General features: G+C 45.2%; 1 non-coding gene across 1 annotated transcript; it reads left to right on the forward strand.

The window, feature by feature from the left end:
- Positions 1 to 6,236: 6,236 nt before the first annotated feature.
- trnak-uuu (transfer RNA lysine (anticodon UUU)) lies at positions 6,237 to 6,309 on the forward strand. Its single transcript has one exon. It is a non-coding gene; the product is annotated as a tRNA-Lys (tRNA).
- The last annotated feature ends 14,592 nt before the right edge of the window (positions 6,310 to 20,901 follow it).

A 20,901-nucleotide genomic window follows, 5' to 3' on the forward strand; every position in this document is an offset into this window, starting at 1 on the left:
CGTACACTACCCCGGGATTGATTTTCCTGCGGGCGTTTACAGTGGATCAATGGGATATGATAGAATCAGTGACGACGACACACAAACAAAACCCGACAGATAGGAAATACGGTGGACGCATCGAAAATCCGATTAGGAGTCATTCAGCCACTTCACTGGCATCATTCAGTGTAAGAATTGTCGATTCTCTATGGCAGTACCAAACTCTATTCTATCAGCAAACCTTTATCGCGAGAAACCCAACTAATCCCCACGGAAACGGTCTCGGCTAGCGGGCGACTGTCGCCTTTTGCACGATAGGAATTCACATGTCTGCCACCGTCTCGGTGGAGAAACTGCCCACACCCCATTCCCAACCATCTTGATGCGCACTTGAAGCGGCAACCCCAGCGACTGGGCGTTCGCCGTTTTGTCAAGGGTACAAAACTGCAAATAGCGGTAAGGGATGGTTTTACTCCGGCTCTCTACAGATGCACTTTGGATGCATTTGTCCTGTTGTCAAAAGTTCCCTCAACGAGGGACAACGTAACGGGGACGGTGTCACCGCTTGCTGCGCCGGAGTGACTGTTGTCAGTGAGTGATGCGCTTTCCCACGAGATATGACGTCAACGCGCACATCGGCTTGTCAGACATGACCTTCCTCCCACACAGCAACGCTGGCCTTTTCTAGTCTCTGCCAGGTATCTGTGCGCTCTTTCCTTATAAAGAAGCGAACTCTACACCTGTGACTGATCCCAGGCAACTGATCACCAGTTACCTGCGCTGTCTCAGTCTCTCACTTCCTCCCTCTCCAGCGGAAAGATATACTTCACACAGACATAGTGTCAAGAACTATTATGGTCTGAAATCGCAATGATTATCGTTCCATAATATGTGGTATTTTGGAGAAGGTGACGAAAGCATCTGGGATGTAGATGAGAATGGGAAAAACCCCGCATTATAAGGGTTTTCTGGTATAACATTTAGGTGAATGGAGGAAAGTACATGGGGATGGCAGGGGCATCTTTTTTTTGCATAGAGTGGTAAATGTGCAGAACGCCCCGTCGCGGTTAGTGGTGAATATAAAATAGTACAGAGACCAATACAATATAATACGGCCCTTCGTCTCACGATGTTTTGCTGACCTATTAACCTACTCCAAGATCAATCTAACCCTTCCCTCCCACAATGAACACCATATTTTTTTTCTGTTCATGTACGTGCCTAGCTCCTAATGTATCTGCCTTTACCATCATCTCTGGCAGACCGTTCCACACACTCATCGGTCTCCACGTGAAAAATCAAAATTACCTCTGACATCCCCTGCATTTTCGTTCAATCACTTTATAATTATGCCCCCTCGTATTATCCATATCGCCTTGGGAAAAAGTCTCTGAATATCCCCTTGATCTCTGCCTTTTCCCATCCTGTACACCTCTGTCAAGTCTCCTCTCACCATCCTCTCTCTCCAAAGAGAAAAGCCCGCGCTCACACAACCTTTCCTCATGAGAGATTCTCTCCATTCCAAGCAGAATCCTGGGAAATCATATCTGCACCCTCTAAAGCTTTCACGTTCTTTCTGTAACGAGGCGTCCGGAACTGAGCACAATATTTCAAGTATATCTTTAAAAAATCTGTTTCCACATTAGCTGTCATAAAACCACACCCGGAGCAACACAATTTGAATGGTTGCGTTCAGTTACCAGGAACACGGATGACGGCGATGATAACATAGACTATTTTCTCAACACTGTGATAGATGTACAGCATTCTCTGTGTGATACGGTGTTCACCCGACACTGCAGGTAACCCTTTCCGAATGAAACTTCGAGGCTCTACAATCTCAAAGTTTTTATAGCCATTGAGATCTCCGTGGGGACATGAAAGCTTCAACAATTAAGAAAAGACATTTTAGAAATGCTTGTTTAAAAAAAAACAGCAGCCGAGCCAGTTCCCTGTGGGGATTTTCATTTGTCTTCATTAATTGCAAAACTCAAAAGAATGGAAAATATGACATATTAATGAGTGAAAATTTGGATCGGCATTCTTCCAGCGATGAGAATATTAGACCATAAGACCAAACGATATAGGAGCAGAATTAGTCGATTTGACCCATCGAGTCTGCTCTGCCATTTTATCATGGCGGATCCAATTTTCTTCTCGGACCCAATCTAGTCTTAGACTCTCTCACCACAGGAAACAGCCTCACCACATCCATTCCACCAAAGCCTTTCAGCATTGGATAGGTTTCAAAACGGTCGCCATTTGTTCTTCTGAATTCCATCGAGAACAGTCCCAGAGCCATTAAACGCTTTTCATATGACAAGCCATTCAATCCTAGATTCACTTTTCTCCAAGTGTGGATTCACCTGTGCTTTATAAAGTTTCAACATTACATCCTGGCTTTTATATCCTAGTTCTCTTGTAATGAATGCTACATTGCATTTACCTTCCACAGCACATACTCAATCTGCAAGTTGAACTTTAGCGGACCTGCACAAGGACTCGCAAGTCCTGTTGCACCACAGATTTAATTTGTATTTTCCTCTATTTATAAAATAGTCACTCTTTTCATTTCTTCTACCAAAGGTTACGACCATTCACTTCCCAACACTGTATTGCAGCTGCCATTTCTTTACCCATTCTCCAAATCTGTCTTTCTGTAGAAGAATAGAAAACCTACAGCACGAAACAGGCTCTTCATTCTACAAAGATGTGCCGAACATGTCCTTACCTTGGAATTTACTAGGATTACCCATAGACCTCTATTTTCCTAAGCTGCATGTACCTATCCAGGAGTCTCTTAAAAGACTTTATCGTAGCTGCCTTCACCACCGTCGCTGGCTGCTCATTCCACGCATTCACCAGTCTCTGCATAAAAAAAAAACTACCCCTGATATCTTCTCTGTACCTACTTCCAAGCACGTTAAAACAGTACCTTCTCGTGCTAGCCATTTCAGCACTAGGAAAAAATCCTCTGATCATCTTTTACACGTCTTTCAGGTCACCTCTCATCCTCCGGCTCTCCAAGGAGAAAAGGCCAAGTTCACTCAACCTATAAGATATGCTCCCTAATCCAAGCAACATCCTTGTAATTCTCCTGTGCACCCTTTCTATGGTTTCCATATCCTTCCTGTAGTGAGGCGACCAGAACGGAGCACAGTATTGCAAGTGGGGTCTGAGAAGGGTCCTATATAACTGCAACATTACCTCTCAGCTCCTAAACTGAAGGCCAATGATTATATGCCTTCTTAACCGCAGAGCCAACCTGAGCAACAGCTTTGAGTTTCCCCAAGATCCCGCTGATCTTCCACACTGCCAAGAGTCTTCCCCTTGATGCTACATTCTGCCATCATATTTGACCTACCGAAATGAACCACCTCACACTTATTTGGATTGAACTCCATCTGCCACTTCTCAGCCCAGTTTTGCATCCTATCAATATCCCGCTGTAACCTCTGACAACCCTCCACACTATCCACAACACCTCCAACCTTTGTGTCATCCACAAATTTACTAACCCATCCCTCCACTTCCTCATCCAGGTAATTTATAAAAATCAGAAAGATTAGGGATCCCAGAACAGATCCCTGAAGCACTCCACTGATCACCGACCTCAATGCAGAATATGACCCATCTACAACTACTCTTTGCCTTCTGTGTGCAAGCCAGTTTTGGATCCACAAAGCAATGTCCCCTTGGATCCCATGCCTCCTTACTTTCTCAATAACCCTTGCATGGGGTACCTTGTTAAATGACTTGCTGAAATTCATATAACCTACATCTACTGCTGTTGAGGTGAGTGAAGTTACCCACGGTGGATCAGGAGCCGGATGGTTGGACGGAAAGGAATGTCTGTGGAAAGTCATTTATGCCTGGTTGAGTATCTGCCACAATACTTTGCAAGATGGAGACGTTCTTAGGGATTGTAGTTCAATAAATGCAGCCGTTGAGTTTCCAAGAGGAACAGCGAGACTCAGAGAATAAGTTAGCAATGCAATTCCAAACGCCAAGGTTTTCCTCAGGCCACACAGCTGCGAATGGTCGTAGAACCAAATGGCGGTTCAGGACAGAATGAGTGGCCGTTCAACACATTTCGTCCGAGAGGCCTCTGGAGCAGTTTCCAGCCGCCTGAGTTTGGTCAATATCGTTCTCAACCTTTCCGAGACAGGTATCTGTCCACGTGAATTCGAAAGTTGTTTATAAGTTTGAAATGCGTGCCGAGGATTTGTCCCTTTGAGCGGAGAACTAATTTAATCTCCACCATTCGGCTAACGCAGTGTCCATATATCTCAGCCGGTACTGATCTTCATCGCAAATCATCGTTTTAAACGAATGAAGTTCATGCGATATATGGAATGGAATGAACTGTTGTAAACATCATTCTCAGAGGCCCCATCATCCTCCCTGAATCGCGTTATCCTCCCATCTGCCTGTTCCGGTACCTGTGATACGGTACATGACTTGGAGTGAAATGTACACGGGTTGATCAATAAGCTGGCAGGTGACGGAATAAAAACACTGGAGTCGTGTATAGAGAAGGAAGCTGTCAACAGTCGCAGCAGACGGAGGCAGAGGGATGTCAGATGATGTTTAACCGGACAAGTGTGAGGCTTTGCACTCTGTGTAATCGGATGTCAGAGGGTAGAACTCAGTAAATGACAGAGGGACCATGTCGTCGTAATCTACGGCACATCTCTCTGAGAGGGGCAACGCAATAGACAGGGTGGTAAATACAGTGGCCGGTTGTCTTAAGTGCTGAGGGACTGAGTAGAATAGTCAAAAATCATAAACTTGCATAAACTTTAGTCAGGCTGCATATGACATGTTGTGATCATTTCTGGTTACCCGTATACAGTAAAACCGCTTTGGAGAGGCTGGAGAGGAGGTTAACCGGGTTATGACCTGTATCAGAGGTTATTAGTTATAAGGAGAGTTGGAGTTGGAATTAGTTTATCATTGTCTCATGCAGAAATACAATCAAAAACGTGTTCTGCATCCTGTACACAAAGGTCAGATCACTGAACAATGCATTGAACTGGAACAGGGTAAAACAGTAAAATAATGCAGAATAAGGTGTAACAGTGACAGAGAGAGCGCAGAACAGGTAAACGATAAGGTATGTGATCACAACGAGGTAGATTGTGACGTCAGGAGTCCGTCTTATCGTCCCAGTGATACATTCAATAGTTTTACCCGGTCCCGTGTTCCCGAATCCGTCTGCCCTGTCTGTCGCTCATTGCATTAAAATTACTATGGAGAGGGATAGGACTGGACCCAGGGTTGAGATTTTTGATTGGAGAAAGGCTAACTTTGAGGAGATGCGAAGGACTTAGAAGGAATGGATTGGGACAATTTGTTTTATGCGAAAGATGTAATAGAGAAATAGAGGTCATTTAAAGGTGAAATTTTGAGGGTACAGAATCTTTATGTTCCTGTTAGGTTGAAAGGACAGGTCAAAAGTTTGAGAGCGCCATGGTTTTCAAGGGATATTGGAAACTTCGTTCGGAAAAAGCGAAAGATCTACAATAAATATAGGCAGCATGAAGTGAACGAGGTGCTCGAGGAATATAAAGAATGTAAAAAGAATCTTAAGAAAGAAATTAGAAAAGCTAAAAGAAGATACGAGGTTGCTTTGGCAAGTAAAGTGAAAATAAATCCGATGGGTTTCTACAGTTATATTAATAGCAAAAGGATAGTGAGGGATAAAATTGGTCTTTCTTTACTCAGAGAGTGGTGGCTGTGTGGAATGAGCTTCCAGTAGAAGTGGTAAAGGCAAGTTCGGTATTGTCATTACAAGTAAAATTTGATAGGTATAAAGACAGGAAAGGAATGGAGGGTTATGGGCAGAGTGCGGACCACTGGGACGAGGTGAGTGTGAGCATCGGCACGGACTAGAAGGGCCGAGATGGCCTGCTTCCGTGCTGTAATTATTATATGGTTATATAGTTATATAAATACAGCTTCGTCCATCAGACCTTCTCGCTCCCTGTTCCGCACTGCCTGTCGCATCTCCCGAAATCACTCCCTTTGACATTCAATTTACCGCAGCCATCTCTTCTTCCTGCACAACGGGCCTGGATCCCAGACCCTGACAGACCAGTTTGATGCTTGGCATGTTTCAGCGAAGGATAATTCTCTTGATCTTTGCGATGAAACTCATGGAGTCTAAAAACGTTGGAAATGAATCGGAGAAACATTCGAGACAGATTCCTGTCTGGACGTGGGGTGTAGTGAATTGGTTCCAGTATAACAGAGCCTGGGTAGCTCAGTCGGTAGAGCATCAGACTTTTAATCTGAGGGTCCAGGGTTCAAGTCCCTGTTCAGGCGCTCACTTTATATCGCAGGTTGTCTCCTCATCGCCGCATTCAGTTCCATCCCATGACAGACAGCTTTTCCACTCCAAACGCATTGAAATGTCCGGGGGAACTCTTCACTCACAGGGGGCTGGGAGAGTGAAACCAGCTTCCAGCGGAAGTGATGGATGCGGGTTCGGTTTTAGCACTTAGGAGACGTTTGGGTAAGTAGATGGCTGGAGCGGGTGTACTGGGGGTAATTGACCAGGTGCAGGCCCTTGGGACTAGTCTGAATAATAGATCGGTACGGACTAAATGGTCTAAGCCTGTTTCTGTGCCGGTCCCCGTGACTCTGATTTCCAGAGTGGGTGATTTAGAATGCAATGCAATTATGCAGAAAGTACTCACATTGATATTAACCCTATATTTCTGATTCAGTTCATCCATTGCCAGTCCGGAGAACACAGCGCATGTATCTGGATGACCTTTGACATACCACGTCAGCACACAACACTCCATATCGGGCCTTTACCAGCGTCATATACAATTTCACCCTCACATCCCAACTCCCGCGCTCTCTACTCTGATTTGTGAAGCCAATGTGCATGTTTCCACTGAGAGAGTCACTGGGATCTGCAGTGAGCCGACAGGCCACGTCGTCCCGAACTCCACTCTAAAGAGCATCCCAGATTATTGATTATACATTACTGAAATAGAACGGAATCTGACACAAGACACACGGCCCTTCGCGGTCAAGCCGACTTCCAACATAACATATTGTGGGTCAGTGAGCCTCAGCTCAGCAGTAGGAGAGATGCTGGAAGTGATTATTTTGGCTGGGGGTTTCTGTGCATTTGGAATGTATACGGTCAAATGTCGAACAGTCATTATTGTTTCGTGTCCTGCAGGGCTTATTTTGCTTGGCTGACGGCGTGTGCTGAGAAATTAAAAAAATATCGAAGGTGATTAATGAGGTGATTAATGAGGTTAGGATAGTGGATTTTTGAGAGGTGTTTCAGACAATAAAACACAGAGGCCGAACTGCCTATTCACCCCATCGAATCCGCTCCGCAATTTCATCATGGATGTTTTCATCATTTTCTTTCTGAATCCCATTATCCCTCCCACTGCCCTTAACCTTTGACACCTTCACTAATCAGGAGCCTATCAACCTCTGCTTTAAATATGACGTGTAACTTCGCTTCCGTAGCCGACTGAGGCAATAGTTCTACCGATTCGACACTCTCTGGTTTTCTGTCTCGCCCCATCCACCTGCCCACGAACCATTGTTCCCCAAACCGCTCTCACCCATGTACCTACACAAAAGTCCCTTCAATGTGACAACTTGATCAACACTCGCACCACACCCTGAGAGACGAATTTGGGCTCGTGTTTCTATTAAACATTTCACCGTTCACCCGCAACCCATGACACCTAGATCTTGTCTACACCAGCAAGAGGGGAAGGGGGAGAGCCTGCATGGACCCACCCTATCTCAACCTCCAAATATTTTATATTGCTGTAACATCGCTTCTGAAATCCATACTCTGTGCGCTGACCGATGAGGGTCAGTGTCCCAGACACTTGTAAAGTCTTTGTGGGATGTTCTTGTGTTTGGGTGTACGTGACCAGCAATGTTTGGCAAGGATCGGTGACAGAGCCTCTGTTGTTTTCATAGATTATAAATGACTTGGATGAAAATGGAGATGGGTAGGATAACCTTCACCGCTAGGGACATTCAATGTAAGAATCGAGAAGTAATGTTGCAGCTCTCTGAAATTTTGTTCCGGCCGCACAGGGAGTGTTGTGTACAGCTCCGAGCGCTCCATTACAGGGAGAGCGTGGTGCCGTTGGTGATGTTTCAGAAGTGGCTTACCGGGCTGACGCATGGCTGAGACGGTGTTCTCTGCAAGGACAGTTTGACAGACACATTTAGGACAGACAGTCGGAATATTTCCCCCAGGGTACACATGTCAAGTGCTGGAGTGGATGCATTTAGGGTGAGAAGGGGAGAGTTTAAAGGGGATCACGGGATCAGTATAGGAATGTTTTTTTTTAATTGATGTGTAGTTAAGATCAGAAGTATTTGACAAGGTGCCACACATGAGGTTGCTTAACGAGCTACGAGCCGATGGTATTACAGGAAAGATTCTAGTATATACAAAGCAGTGGCTGATTGGCTGGAGGCAAAGACTAGGAATGAAAGGAGCGTTTTCTGATTGGCTGCTGGTGACCAGTGTGTTTCCACAGGGGTCTGTGTTGGGACCGATTCGTATTTGATTATATGTCAATGATTTGGATGATGGCATTGATGGTTTTCTTGTAAAGTTTCTATACGATATGAGGAAAGGTGAGAGGCAGGTAGTGTTCAGAAAGTCCAGAATGACTCTAGGAATGAAAGCGTTGTCATATGGGGAGCATTAGACGGACCTGAGCCTGTAGCGGTGAAATTTAAACGAATGGGAGGGATCTCATTGAAACCGATCGAATGGTAAAAGGCCAGGATGGAGAGGGTATGGAGAGAGTTTCTTATAGTGGTGGTGGGGAGTGGGTAGGGTCTCGGAGCGGAGGGAACAACCTCAGTATAGAGGGATGTCCATTTAGAACGGAGATGAAGAGGAATTTCTTCAGCCAGAGGCTGATCAATCTGTGGAATTCGTTACCACGTGCGGCTGTGGAAGACAAGTCATTGGGTGCATTCAATACGCAGGCTGATAGATTTTCATTAATCAGGGCGTGTTAGATTCCGGGAAAATTTAGGAGAATGGGGGTTAGGAGAGGAACTGGACTTACCTTGAACAAATGATGGAACAGACTCGATGGGCCGAATGGAATTAGGCTCCTCCTATCTCTCATGGTCACATGGTCTTATGGAATAACTATGAGGGTGGGGTGAATGGACGGGTGTAGCGCTTCTGGCGCTTGCAGGGTTAAGAGCCAGGATGGAGATTCGTGGGGAGGGACGGATGGACAAGGGAATCACGGAGGGAGTGATCCCGGCGGAACGCGGCGTGTATGGGGATGCGGAGGGAAGATGAGAGTGAAAGTTACGGTGTACGGTGTGCTGGATACGGGGGCTCATGGAGTGGGAGGGGTGGAGAAGAGGAGCTCTGTCCTTGTTAAGGCGGCGGGAATGTTGCCGGGGGTGGGGGGGGGGACGTGAAAGTGCCCTTTTCATAAGTTTCGCCGGGCATTTTCCAGCCGAAAACTACATTTTGGCAATATGATGAATTGCCCGGGATTATCTCAGTGATAATGATCAATAGATCTGCAGTTGCCATGGCCACCAAGTAGTGACGGATGCAGGTGGGTGGGGAGGGGACACACTTCCTTTGGGTTAGGATCACGGATTCACTAGAGAACAAAGTAAAATTAGTAGACATATCTGCGAATCGCTCTGATGAGGGAGGGAATTGGATTCGACATCAGCTTTAGGGGAAATGCCCGAGTGTGGTAGTGGATGATGGCTTTTCTTCTGGGAAGCCTGAGACCAGTGTTGTAGCGCAGGGATCCGTGATGGGCCCGTTGTTATTTTCATCTATATCCACATTCCCGATGATGATATCTTAAGATTTACCTTTTCTTACTCTGAGGATTTTTTTTTATCTGACAGTCACAATTATGTTAATAACGGAGCAGGAGATTTCTCGTTCGAGTTTATGACCAGAAAATTTTTGGTGCATTAATTTCTTTCGGTTAATTCAATAACCGTCTCCCCGCTGCACCAGTACGGACAGCACTACGAGATTTTATTTCTTAATAATTCGGAGGATGGAGTTAACCGGATACTTCACGGCGTTGACAAACTCCTGCCTGAACTTCGATTGAGTCACCCCATAAATGAAAGTGTTGGTGCACAGACTGAAGTTCTGTAGGATGTAGCCGACTTGGCCAAAGATAAACTCGGAATTGTTGTACTGGCTGGGAGTTGTTCCGGCGATGTTGTAATATAAGAAGTCAAGGACAGTTGTTAACCACAGAAGGATAAAGCTGCCAGATATAGTAAACAGTAAGATCATCGACCTCCTCCTGCTCTCCATCTCCGGGTCACTTTGATTCTGCCCTTTGCTCTGACCCCTCAGGGCTTTCCGCACACGACTGGCCAGTAAAATGTGTCTGACCGTCAGAACATTGAACAGCAAAATAAAAGCGAAAGGCAGCAGGGGGGTCACAACCTTATCAAACATCCTGAACCCCACCCACAGCGGGTCGGTGTAATAAACCCGCTTCCGTTCACAGAACCACGGTACTTTACCGATGATAAATCTGGGTTCGGAAGAGAAATAGAAGGGGAGGTTTTTCAGACACAGCAGGACGCCGGTTATCGCCAGAACCGCAGCCGCAGTTTTCAAGGTGCAGTATTTTGTTTTCAGCTTCTGGCAACAAATGAGGACAAAGCGGTCGAAGCTGAAAGCGACGGTGAACCAGACGGAACAGTCCCTGGCCGCGCACAACAGGAAAAAGATCACGCTGCAGACGGGATAGATATCCAGAACGGATCCGGTGAAATAATAGCCGATCCGCATGAGTATGACGGCGGTGACAACGGCCAGCAGGTCCGCCGCTGCCATGACAACCAGGTAGCGGGTGGTGCAGATGGAGAGGCCGCACTTTCCCCGGGACAGGATCGCGATCGCCACCAAATTCACTGTGAAGAATAAAAGAGAATGAACATTTTCATAAACTCCGCCGACTGTTCGAAACCCCGGATGACTTCGAGACTGAGCCGCTGATCATTCTGTCATGATTACCGCCGTCTGTTTAAATGGTCTTTTTCCCCTTCACAAGATACTTAATCCTGTTTCTCAAATCCGCCTTACACTTGCCCGGGACGCACTTTTCTTATCACAATTAAGCTATCGATTTCAGTGGACGAACTAAATTACTGTGTAAGCAGGATATACGAATGGAGACCGCTTCAGAGATGGATGACCGGCACCGACAGACGGTCCTGATACAGTCAACAACATGTCTGCTACCCGACCGTGATTCCGATCGAGAACGTGGAAACTGTCGTCTTTTGAATTAAATTTTCACGCTTCATCTCAATTGAAGGAACGGAATGAGCAGCAAATGTTATTCAAAATATCTTAACAAGACGCTGTTGCTGATCCTATGATAGAACGTCAGAAACCAGAGGTGCAAAGGACTTCGGGGTCCTGTCGCAGGATTCGCTGAAGGTGAACCCGAGTTTGAGTCGATGGCAAGCAAGGCAGCTCAAAGTCAGGATTCATTTCGAGAGGACAGAATATAAACACAAGGATGTACTGCTGAGGTTTATAAGGCGTCGGTCAGACCGCGTTTAGAGCGGTTCTGGGCCCCATACAGCCGAAAGAACACGATGGCATTGGAAAGTGTCCGGAGGAGTTTCACGGGAATGAAAAGGTTAACGTATCAGGATCGGGTAAGGACGCGGGTCTTTACTCGCTGGAGTTTAGAATGATGGGGGGGGGGGGGTTGGAGTGAGTGATGTCGACCTTACTGAAGACTGTCAGATATTGAATGTTTATACAGAGTGGCGGTGTAGAGGGTGTTGTCCGTAGTGGGGGAGCCTGGGAGCAGAGTGCTCAGACTGAGAATAGAGAGAAATCACTTTAGAATGAAGACGGTGGGAGATTTCTTTTTCCAGAGGGTCGTGAATCTGTGGAATTTTCTGCCACATACGGCTACGGAGACCAAGGTATTGGGGAAATTTAAGTTGTTAGGTAAAGGCGTGAAATGTTACGGGGAGAAGTCTGGAGAATGGGGTTGAGAGGGATAATAAGTTAGCCACGATTGAATATCCGAGCAGACTCAAAGGACCGAAAGGCGCCTTTTTTGAGTCGATGTCTTACGGTCTACCGTTTGCCGCTAGTCATTGAATTAGATATTGAGCGTGGTGTTTGTCAATTGAAACAATAGAATTCAGGTTTAGTCTCTGTCGAAAGAATGGAATAAATAGCAAATGCTGTTCAGAATATCTTAACAGAATATCACTGCTGATCCTATGATGCGACATGGGATTAACCGCTGGATCAACAGGCAATAATTCCAGGTACAAAACGGAGCAAATTACTAGCTGACAACACATAATTTCCAGTCGCTTACCGGGCAAGCCAATGATGGCAATGATCAAATAGCAGATCCTTCGGACGCTGTTAAATGTTTCCAACATTTTCGGCCCGCACGCTGTTGGCGGCCTTTCTGATTGAAGCTCCGGATCCGCTTTCTTTCCAGAAGGATCACTATTATAAACCCTGAGATCTCCTCCGGGAATCTTTAATTGCAACATCGTTCAATATCGATAAATTTAGCATTGAGAAGTAAAGATGACGACAGCAGTGTGGCATCTTCATTGTGTTGCAATACAATTATTTCAGCGATGCAAATAAGACACCAGCAAACATGCGGCAAACAAGCATAACTTGGTAGGCAGAACTGTAATTCACCAATGGGATCATTTGTGGCCCGCCCAGAAATTGTTGAGGTGTGTCAAGAAGAAAAGGACAGAGAGACCAAGCCGTGGTATAAACAAAGATGTTTGGTATTTGTTAAAAGTGAGATATTCCAGGCGAATGTTATGGCATTTAATAGAGATTATGTTTGGTTTGAAAGCTGAGAAAGTGGATTGTGAGAGAAGTGAATCATGATTCCGCGAAACCCTAAATTTGGATTGGATATTCTGAAAGACGGGGCTACAGTGATCACACTAGTGAACGACAACTTGAAGTGATATTCCTAGAGGACTAGAGCGTCAAATTCGGTTCGCCCCTATTGCCGAACTCTTGTTAGTTTTGCAGTACTCTACGATGAGTCATCCCCACTCAGTGATCGGATTTAATGTATGATATTGTTTGATCAGGTCCTATTGATTTGATCATAGATTCATGGAGATTACAGCACAGATACAGACCCTGTGTCCACCGAGTCAGCTCCGGTGATTATCCACTCATTTGCATTACTCCCACACTCGTCCCGTTTTATTTCCACTTCATTCTCATCAACTTGTTCCGCAGAGCATTTTAGCATTTCCCTGCATTATCAGCCGTATTTTCAATGTTCAAAGTTCAAAGTACATTTATTATGAAAGTATGTCTGTGGCATACAACCCAGAGATTTGTCTTCCCACTGTCAGTCACGAAACAAATACCATGGAAACCGTTCCAAAAAGCTTCAACAGACAGACATACTTTATTGATCCCGAGGGAAATTGGGTTTCTTTACAACCGCGCCAACAAAGAATAGTGTAGAGATATAGCAATATAAAACTATAAATAAGTAAATAATACTAAGTTAATCATGCCAAGTGGAAATAAGTCCAGGACCAGCCTATTGGCTCAGGATGTCTGACACTTCGAGGGAGGAGTTGTGAAGTTTGATGGCCAAGGGCAGGAATGACTTCCTATGACGCTCAGTGTTATATCTCGGTAGAATGAGTCTCTGGCTGAATGTACTCCTGTGCCTAACCAGTACATTAAACACACAACGCGAAAAAATAAAAAAAGAAAAGATAATAAAAAAAAGAAATTAAAAAAATGTAAAAAGCGGCGCCAAACTCACAGAATATGAAAGATCAAACCACGGAGTCATTGACAAGGAATGTTCAGTTCAGTTCAGGTCGTTAGCGTTGTGTCGTTAGATGACCTCAGGCCGCAGATCCTGTCCGACCCGATCAACATCGCACAATAAAACAACAAATCAAGGCGCAACCTGAAACGAGAAACACTTTGATGCAGTGGGGAAGAGCCGATTGGTCTTAGAGTAGGGTAAAGGGTTGGCACAGCATTGTGGGCTGAAGGGCCTGTATTCTGCTGTAATGTTCTATGTTCTCTCAAAATGCAGCTGTCATAGATGAATCAAAATTGAGACACCGTTCAATGTTACATGGCAAATGGACAATCTTGTGTCTCAGGATTTAACGGGATAATTGAACATTTTGAACCTCAGCCACCACACATAAGCATACTTTTGCTGAACAATGTTGATTCCATAATTATCGTCAATACTGAGGTCTCTTTTACGTTGTTTGTTGTACCTGTGGTGCCCAGATGACGTGAAAAGCCGGCTTTATCCAATCTGTGGGTGCGAAACCCAAACTTCTCCACAGAGATGCCTCACGCTCCTGCGATATGATGTACTGTAGATGGAGCCGAGAAGCTGCTAAAATCTAAATTACAGGCATCGACAAGTGCACTCATTATGAAACATGAAACCCTATACATGTTCCATAGTCTTTCAAACTCCTCTTTGAATTCAGCATATTTCTGGTGTTTGCACGCATTGATTTCTGTATGTTATGTGTGTTTGGATTGGCTATGTCAATGGCCTAAGTGGGTTTTGCCTGTTTATCCAGTGTCATCACATCTAGACGTTCATTACGGATTGGCCTGTTTGTTACAGCGGGTCGGTCGTAATGCAATTTGTGGGACTCTGACTCTGAAAACAGATCAGGCTTGTATTTACAGTAAGGGATGGTTTCATTTATGAATTTGTATTTTAAAGGAAGATTTTGGTGAATGATGATCGGCGCTTATTTGTACCTGTGTACCTACTCAGACTGAGTTAAACTGCTGCAGGATCCTGTGATGTATTCGATTGTTCCCGGTTTCTCTGGGCATTATCTGCATTCATAATCTTGAATTTGTCTGTCTATCACTATATATGCTTGATAATCTTTCTGTCTGACCAACCTTGTCCCGTACTGCCATAAGTTGATCTGGTCGTGGGGATGTTTTCCATGGAGGGTCATGTTCTCCCACTGGTTAACCGTTTCTTGTACAGTGATAATTTCCTCAATGTTCTGGGTTGTGTGTTCATTTAAGTCTCGTGGCGTGTTCGGCTTATCGGAATTTTATATGCTAACGTGGAGTGCTGAATCCTGTATTCGGTGATGGAAATATATCCTTTGAAGTTTTATCTGACTGCTGTGTGAAGTTTTATGTCTGTTATTCCTCTTCCTCCTTCTGTACCCGGTAGTGTTATTCTAAGCGTGTTTGGATGTATACAGTGTTTTCTAAAATTAGTCATTTCAGTTCTTATTTTTCTTTGTTAATTTTTCCGGATTGGTTTCAAAACAAGACATTATGCCAAAAGAACACGTTTAATATGGGTACAGCGAATGCATTTATTATCTTGGAGACATGTTTAGCATTGAGCTCTGTTTGGCAGGTTTGCTTAAGACTTGCAGTAAATTCTGTTGAAGGTTTTCCCATCATCGCACGGTGATCTATTTTCTTTACTTGTTGATATCCCAGATACTTTAATGTTTCATGGTCACTCATCGGTTGTGTTGTGTCCCGCTGCTCTGTTGTGTATTCTATTAGCTCTTTTACGTCTTTCGTTAAGTTTAATGCTCTATACTTGTCCAGTCCAAAATTCATATTTATATCCTTGGAACTTACTAATTATTATTATTGGCAAATTTGTATTGGCACAATTTGTAGATTTTTTGCACGTTGGCTGTTTATCCGTCCTGTTGGGCGCGGCCTTACGTTGATTCCATTGTGTTTCTTGGATTTACTGTGTATGCCCGCAAGAAATTGAATCTCAGGATTGTATATGGTGACTGTGCTGCCTTTAAGGCATTTATTTAACTTTATTACATTTCTGCTTAAAATAATTTGTTTGCCACTATTTTCTATTTAAAGTTAAAGATAAAATTCATTGTCTATGGTATATCGCGGCATGTGATGATGTCACCTCCGGTTTTGCCGCATCTTGGAGTGTAACTTCCGGTTCTGAGAAGGTGGAAAGGTGGGGGCCGTGCGTGCAGCATGAACATGAAGAGGTCCGTGTCTACACACAAAGAAACATTATAGAAGTAACGCCGTATGTTCATATGACAGTATTTGAAGTAAAAATATTAACACGGATTCTGTTAAATAAAGTGGCGGTTGGAGCGGCACGCGTTGTCAATTTCAAACACGGGGTCGGCTGGAGCCCGGCGGCGGTTTGACGCGAACCCCTCCCTCCCCTGGGCGGCTGAAGACACTCGCTAAAAGAAAAGAGCCCGCGTGGTTTCAAGAGTGAAACAGATACTGTATATATTTTGTATTATTTTATCAACAGCTTTCAACATACGTTAATCTGGAAGAGTGAAAAGTAAACGGCCAATCTTACTGCGACTGCGTCTTCATTGGCTCCGGTTTAACTTGGTGTTTAGTTAGAGTTTCAACACACTGCACGAGAACACTGCAGTGACACATATGTACTTTTATATTAAACTTACAATGAATTTTGAAATTTGGAAAATGCCATTGAGCTGGAAAGAATAAAAAAAAAGGTTTCTGGACAATTTGCAGAAATCAAGGGCGTGAGTTACAGATGGAGCTGGTGTTTCGTAGAACTGTATTGCTTTGAACATAGGGGATCAGCATTACAGACCTATAGAACATCATGATGGACATTGTAACTTTCCTCAGGGAAAGGAATTCAAAAACTTGAATAAAGCAACACACACAAAATGCTGGTGGAACGGAACAGGCCAGACAGCATGTATAGGGAGAAGAGCTGTCGACGTTTCGGGCCGAGACCCTTCGTCAGGACTAACTGAAAGAAGAGATAGTAAGAGATTTGGAAGTGGGAGGGGCAGGGCGAAATCCGAAATGATAGGAGAAGACAGGAGGGGGAGGGATGAAGCTAAGGGCTGAGAAGTTGATAGGCAAAAGGTATTTAAGGCTGGACAAGGGGGCTTATCATAGGACAGAAGGCCTTGGAAGAAAGAAAGGGGGAGGGGAGCACCAGAGGAAGATGGAGAACAGGAAAGGAGCTATTGTGAGAGAAAAAGAGAGAAAAAAAATAAAAATTAGGGATGGGGTATGAATGGAAGGACAGGCATTAACGGAAGTTAGAGAAATCAGTGTTCATGCCATCAGTTTGGAGGCTACCCAGACGGAATATAAGGTGTTGTTCCTCCAACCTGAGTGTGGGTTCATCTTGACAGTAGAGGAGGCCATGAATTGACATATCGGAATGGGAATGGGACGTGGAATTAAAATGTGTGGCCACTGGGAGATCCTGCTTTCTCTGTCCGCCAGGAGTATCAGACTTACCTTAACATTCCATCCACCCCAGTGCCACAGACGTCATTGTTTCCATAGCCCCGGATCTCTTAGCATCCATGTCCCCCAATACCCCTCCCCCGTCAGCTGATCAGACACTGACTCCAATTCCTCCACAACCGTCTGGGGTTTCGACACGCAAACATTTAACACATTCCCTGTGAAGTAATTGATTCCGATTTCAGCGCCACTGTGCAGGGAGAAAGCAATTGCCGAGAAACATCGCGTCATCGCTCGAATGAATCCCGGTTCACTGAAAATGCCCGACAGAAGTTCATGTGGACAGTTGGTAAACGACATTGCAAATGAGGTATGTGGCGCAGATCAGTAATGAAAGCCATAGACAAGGACATTGATATTGTTGGCGCGTGGCCAATTGGTTAAGGCGATTGTCTAGTGATCAACTAAGGCTGCGTGTGTGTCCTTGAGCATGGCACTTAACCACACATTGCTCTGCACCGGTGCACACAGCTGTATGTGGCCTTGCCCTTCCTTTGGACAACATCGGTGACGTGGAGAGGGGAGTCTCGCAGAATGGGCAACTGCCGGTCTCCCATACAAACCTGCCCAGGCCTGCACCCTGGAAAACTTTCCAAGGTGCAAATCCATGGTCTCTCGAGACTAACGGATGCCTATCAGACAAGGATTGTTTTAAGAATTAAAATAAATACCACCAACCTGGTCAATAATGTAATGTGGAAGAAATGCAGTGAGTGCACTGTGATGGACAATTTCCCAATGTAACTGATAAGCGATTACTCGGAGCCGGAAGGAAAGTCGTGAATATTACTTGTGAAACCCTGTCTGAGCGAAAGGTCAGTGACTCAGGAAGTGACTGGTGAGCGAGAAATAGTGAGAGTCAAAGTGCCATTGTTAGAGTTCAGAAAAAGCGGAATTAACTTCACTGTAAAGATGGGAATGAAACGTGCAGACGGAGAAGTAACAGTTGAACTGAAGACAGACATAGCATTGTTGCAGATTGGATGGTGCCTTGGAAAGAAAGCAGGCGAGTTTACTTGCAGTGAGTTCGTGTTGCCACGTTCAACCACAAATACCTCCCTGTCCTAACTCTTGCTGTGGATGAATGCTGGCCGCATTTTCACGGACATGATCATTCTAGGTCAGGGTCCGGGTCTTCCTGACTATAGAGAGCATCCCCAAACCCGAGCCTGCGACCGGCTGATCGATTTATTTATTAATAATGCGGATGAGAGCGTTGACCGGATATTTCACAGTGTTCACAAACTCCTGTCTGAACTTAGCCTGAGTCACGCCATAAATGAAGGTGTTTGTACAAAGGCTGACGTTCTGCAGTATATACCCGACCTGGCGGAAGATATATTCAGCAGGGTTGTAATAATTGGGATTTCTTCCCGAAACGTTATAATATAGGTAATCAATCAGTGTCGTCAACCACAGAAGGATGAAGCTGCCGGATATGGTGAACAGTAAGATCACTGACCTTCTCCTGCTCTCCATCTCCGGGTCACTCTGATTCTCCCCCTTTCCCTGTCGCCTCAGACCCGACTGGTCAGTAAAATGTGCCTGACTGTCAGGATATTGAAGAGTATGATTACAGCGAAAGGGAGAAACGGGATGACGGCCTTACCAAACCGACTATATTCCACCCACCCCGGATCTTTATAATACGCCGGCTTTCTGTCACAGAACCAGGGCACGTTGTCAGTGATCACCCTGGGTTCAGAGGTGACATAAAACGGGACGTTTTTCAAACAGCAAAGCGCCTGTTGTCGCCAGAACTACAGCCGCAGTTTTACCGTGCAATATCTGGTTTTCAGCTTCTGGCAACAAATGAGGACGAACCGATCGAAGGTGAAGGTGACGGTGAACCAGACGGAACAGTCTTGGGTGGCGCACATGAGGACAAATATAACGCTGCAGTACGGATAGATGTCCAGGAAAGTCCCGGAGAAGTAAAAGCTGATCCGCCTCAGGATGACGGCGGTGACGACAGCCAGCAGGTCCGCCGCTGCCATGACAACCAGGTAGCGGGTGGTGCAGGTGGAGAGGCCGCACCTTCCGCGGGACAGGATCGCGATCGCCACCAAATTAACTGTAAAGGAAAAGACAGAATGAACTTTACGTAACCCGTGTTGAGGTCATTTACTCTAGCACACTCCGCATTGAAGATTGTACTGGCGACCACAGACTGGTAGACCAAGTGAAGGAGAGGCCTGAATACTCCAGAGGGTCTCAGTCTCCTGAGCAAGCAGAGGCGACTCTGGCCCTTCTAGTACACAGCCCCTATCTCGGTGCGAGTTGTTTTCATCCGACTGTTGGAGACTGGAATGCTCTGCCCAAGGAGGATGGATGTAGAGTCTTTCCCAACATGTCCGAACTGTTTAGATCGGGAATTGGAAAGCCAAAGTCTACGGACAATGGCCTGGAAAATGGGGTTGGTACAGATAGAAACGATGGAAATATTTGATCAAAGAGACTGCTTCTGAGTTGTATGTAGCCGGATGCCTTGTTGACCTCGACTCAATTTCCCCACATCCTGCTCTGATCGTCAGCAGGAACCTGAGACTGGAGATGTGCTAAGACGAAGACTAATCCAATCGTTGTGACCCATTGCATCACATCATAAACCCCGTGTCCGCAGCCGGGTGAACTGGGAAAGAGTTTTTACTTTCTGCAATAGATCAGATGGGTTCCTGGCGTCATCAAGTGGTTAGTAGTAGAAGCGGGTGCCTGTGATGATCAGGGTGAACTTGAACAAAGGACTACCAGAAGGAATAGCAGAATGGGGAAAAAGACTGTTGGCTGGGTGGCTGTGTAAGGTTGAACTGCAAACCTCATGAATCTGGAATTATTCTTGGAATCTGAATTACGTGTTGGGAACATAGTATGTGAAGAGCAAGAGGAGAAGACTTGAAAGAATAGGACCTATCAAGTGTGACAGTGGGGAAGTGTGTATACAACCGGAGGAAACAGCAGAGGTAGTTAATGAATACTATATTTCAGTATTCACTATGGAATGTGGAACAGCAGGTTGAAAAACTTGAACATGTAGATATTAAGAGAGAGGATTGCTGGAGCTTTTGGAAAGCATCAAGTTGGATAATTCGCCGGGACCGGATGAGATGTACCCCTTGCTGCTGTGGGAGGCGAGGGAAGAGATTGCTGAGCCTCTGGCGATGATCTTTACATCATCAGTTGGGACGGGAGAAGTTGCCGAAGATTGGATGGTTGTGGATGGTGGTCCTTTTTTCAAGAAAGGGAGTAGAGATACCCCAGGAAATTATAGACCAGTGAGTCTTACCTCAGTGGTTGGCAAAATGATGGTGAAGATCCTGAGAGGCAGGATTTATGAACGTTTGGAGAGGTATAATATGATGAAGAATAGGCTCTGTCAAGGGCAGGTGATGCCTTACGAGCCTGAATGAAGTTTTCGAGGATGTGACTAAACACATTGATGAAGGAAGAGCAGTAGATGTAGAGTATATGGATTTCAGCAAGGCATTTGATAAGTTACCCTATGCAAGGCTTATTGAGAAAGTAAGGAGGCATGGGATACAAGGGGACATTGCTTGTGGATCCAGAACTGGCTTGCCCACAGAAGGCAA

The sequence above is a fragment of the Hemitrygon akajei genome, unplaced genomic scaffold, assembly GCF_048418815.1.
Source record: "Hemitrygon akajei unplaced genomic scaffold, sHemAka1.3 Scf000088, whole genome shotgun sequence".
In the NCBI taxonomy this organism is placed as follows: domain Eukaryota; kingdom Metazoa; phylum Chordata; class Chondrichthyes; order Myliobatiformes; family Dasyatidae; genus Hemitrygon; species Hemitrygon akajei.